The following is a 4,112-nucleotide window of genomic DNA, read 5'->3' on the forward strand; positions in this document are numbered from 1 at the left end:
CTGACCTAACTTATTCTCAAATAGCATAAAGTAGAGTGAGACTTTCACATCACTTCTAAAGTAAATGAATGCTCAATTATCATGTAAAGAACTAATGACAATGGGACTTTAATCTATGCCACATCGTCTCTATTAGCCAGAAACAAATCCAGAGTATAGAGGATGTGACTAAACCCAATTCACTCTCTTCTTACAGATATTTCTTTGAAGAGCTAAAGGATTGATCAGTTCTTTTCAAAATTTTGCAATGTTTATCATGGGGTTCTTATGCAAATATATTCCAGGAAAGAAAGAAGAATATTCAAGTCAAAAAAAATATAAAAAGAATGATGTACTGCAGAAGTTTCACAGTGCTAAATTGATGAAAAGTATAAATATTTTCATAAAATTAAAAGAAATAAGTCTTTAAAATATAGAACTCAAGATACATATACTGGTTATTTTGTAGTATTATTTTCATCTTACTGCTTATAACCATAAATATTCACTAAGAGCACTCGTTGTGGTAGGTAGAAGACTGAACCCCCAAAGAATGACACATCTGAATCTCAAGCAGCTGTGAATATATTATGTTATGTAAAAAGAGGGACTTATTACAGTTGATGGGCTTGTGACTACTATAAGCTGACAAAGGAGATTAACCTGCATTATCTGGGTTGCCCAGACCAATCACAGTGCACTTAAATGATGAGTAGAAAGGCAATAAAGGTCTCTATCAATGTGACAGAATGTGAAGATGCCATTGGTCATTGCCAGAGTTGAAGATGTAAGGTGTTAAGAACCCTGAAGTGTAGGTAGCCTCAAGCAGTTGGACACATTCTCCCCCAGAGGCTTCAGACAGGAACACAACCTTGCAGGAATCTAGATTTCAGTAGAGTGAAAACCATTTTGAATTTCTGACCTCAGAACTTTAAGCCCCTAAATTTGTGATAATTTCTTACAGCCAAAATAGAAAATTTAGCACTCAAATAATACAGATGCAATTGTTAAAAAGTCATAAAGACTATAACAGCAAGAAGTTTAAAAAGACAGCATAATCTCATATTAGGATAACACTAATTCAAAAAATAAACATAACAGAAATGACACCACCAACAACAAAACAAAACAAAACAAAACAAAAAAACAAAATGAAACAAAAAACAAACAAACAAACAAAAAACCCCTACATTTGAAAAGGTCATGAATGACTATAAATTTAAAGAAAAATCTAACATAAAGTCATTGCTCAAATAAACCTCTTCTATGTGACATGTTAAGGGCCATAAATAGTATACATTTATCAACTTAAAACTCCAGATAAAAAGATAAACTCAATGATTTTGAATATCTAAGAGTACATTTAAAACAAAGTAACTCGAACAATAGAGTTAGTTTCATAAGATATATCTAAAATACCATATAGGAACATTATAAAATGCAAAAGTCAAAAATTATGGTGAATACAAGAAGGTTCTAAAATAAAATCATATTGTTATTCTTTTAGTTCTCTTGTACCAGCCTGATTGAGCAGACAAAGAAAATAAAGAAAAGTTAAAAAATTTAATCAGGGCGTTATTGCTAATTTAATTATCTTTAAGTATCTTTATTGCCAGGAGGAGTTAACTTTAACAGAATTCTCAAATAGAAATGATACATACATTTTTATGACTGTAGAATAAAATCTAAAGCAAAAAATAAATTCATGAAAAAATACTAAAAAATATTTAAAATGTCATTGTATATCAGAATGTATTTACCAGTAGAGTAGTACATATCATTGAAGAATTCCTTCAGTATAAAAAAAAGTTAATCAAGCAAATAAATTTAAAAGAAAAAAACTTCAAAATTATCACAAGAAAGTAGGCAAATAGTTTTTTTGTTTGTTTGTTTTTTGACTAGCAGGCTAGATACTGTATTTCTAATACATTTACTTTGACATTCTTCAAGGAATACATGGAGAAACCAACAATTGATTATGTTACTTTACATGTTTCCTTATTCTCATTACATTAAATGTTTCTATAAGAAGGGTTTGATTAGCATTGGGGGTGGGGGAAGTGTTTACATTCTTTAGGTCTGAACTGTGGTAAGGAGAGGGAGGAGTAGAGAGTGTGGATACTGACCATATGGAAGTTTTGAATGATATAGAGATTCAGACCAGTTGAATCAAAATTAAAATGAACATGTAAAAAATGAGTTAGATAATGGGAGGGAGGACTGAGAGAGAGGCAGGAGAGTGGAGAGTGACAATGAGGCAGAGACAGAGGCTTTCAGAAAAACATGTGGCACTTCCTATGTAGGGCAAGGTGGTCAGAATGGGAGAAGCTACCGTCACAGTATGGACACTGGAAAGGTTTGATTCCATTGTGGAAATGTCTTGTTAGTTCATCAGACCAAGCCCATTTCCATGTGTATCCTTCCAATGTACATTTGTAGGGTTTTTCTCCTGTATGTGTTCGTCAGTGTGCTTTCAAGTGGGAACTTTTAGTGTATACTTCATTGCATCCATCATAATAGCATCTGTGTATCCTCTGCTTCCTTTGGGTATCTGGAGATTCCGCAGGTAAAGGTCTCTTCCTGGGCTGCACTATGACTGAAGGGTGATTCTCTTTCAACAATGCTTGAGGGGTGCACAGCGAGTTCATTAAAAGGGGTGGCGACATTTTTCGGGATAATAATCTGTTCCCTGTAGTTCAATCCCAGGTTCAATTTTAATTTTTTTCTATAATATGGGCTTCTCATGTGATTTGATTACAGGTAGTTGCATGCTACTGTTTGAATTTTCCATCTCTTCTGACAAGGGGACCATGAGCGGCTACTGGAGTTGGCTGGTGTACATGAAGCGGACAGGCTGCACCACAACTGACTGGATGATGGGCAGAATACCTCGGCTCTGGATTCCATGTCGAGAGAAGGCAACTGCCATCACCCATGGAACGGAAAGTGGCACGCTGAAGGGCTGCACGCCTGGGGAAGTGGGTGAGCACTTTTTAATCGGTGGGCTAGAAGAAGGCATGTTCAGCCCGGGCGACACTCTGCTGGGCGAGGATGGAAACTTGAGTAATGAAGGAGAATTTCCAGTTGAGGAAGGCAAACCACTTGTTTACTGTGAGGTCCACTAACTCCATCCATAATCCATGTGATAGGCCCTCTGGGGTCTAAAAGAACTTATCAGGTAATGGCGTGGAGTAAATGGGACCACCAAGACAATTCAGAAAAGGGGAGTGGAAAAGTTGGTTCTGCCCTGTCAGAAACTGACTCTTGGAGATCAGCACCGAGTGATCCTCCATTGCAGCATGGCATAGCAGCTCATTCTTGACATGTCTATCAAGTCCCAGAGATACTACCTACCTGGTACTTGATAGTATATTTTCACTTTGCCATTATTTATGGAAGTGATAGTCAACCATTTTGGGGGGCAAACTGACCTGCAGCTATTGCTCTTTGTCATCTCACATTTCTTTTCCTTGCAGCTTCACTTCTGTGCTCTTTCAGTGTTGTTAAAAGATTCCCTATGTAACAGGATGCAACAAGAATGCCATTTCTAGTTTTACTTAACCTGGCTTCAGTGCTGACTTGTCAAGACTGCTTTTGCATGTGCGATTTTCTGTATGAATGCATGCAGCTATTGGTTTTCAATTCCACCTTGTTTGGATTAAAAATTGAAATTCCTTCTCTAAAACATTTAGTTGTCCTCTTCATTCAGAATCCAGGAATCAGCCACAGTTGCAGAGCCCTTTTTTGCAGCAGTGTCTAGCTTAACATTAAGAGTGCACATCCTAGGATAATGCTGCATTAGAAGCCTATGCCACATCTGTGTGACTTTCCACCTGTGTGAATTATTCACTTATGTCACCTTCCATGTATGTGACCTTTCTACTGATGTGGCTTTCCATCTATGTGACTTTTCTACCTGTGTTACTTTGGGCAAGAAACTGCCTGATTTTCTGCATCTGTAAAATGAGGATGTTCAGTTAGCTTACCTCAAGGCTTGTGGTGAGCACTGAATAAGTGAATAAAAGTTAGAAGGGTGCCTGGCTGATGGTTCACACCCAGTATGTGTTTGCTATTGCTAATGTTATTTAAAGTTTGCAACAACCCTATCAGAATGCCAGTGCACTTAGCTATCA

The 4,112-nt window shown here is 36.8% G+C and overlaps 1 pseudogene; it reads right to left on the minus strand.

Moving 5' to 3' along the window:
• Positions 1-2,252: 2,252 nt before the first annotated feature.
• Positions 2,253-3,272, minus strand: LOC124974106 (Krueppel-like factor 3; annotated as a pseudogene).
• Between the last annotated feature and the right edge of the window lie 840 nt (positions 3,273-4,112).

Source organism: Sciurus carolinensis, unplaced genomic scaffold, assembly GCF_902686445.1.
Source record: "Sciurus carolinensis unplaced genomic scaffold, mSciCar1.2, whole genome shotgun sequence".
Lineage (NCBI taxonomy): Eukaryota > Metazoa > Chordata > Mammalia > Rodentia > Sciuridae > Sciurus > Sciurus carolinensis.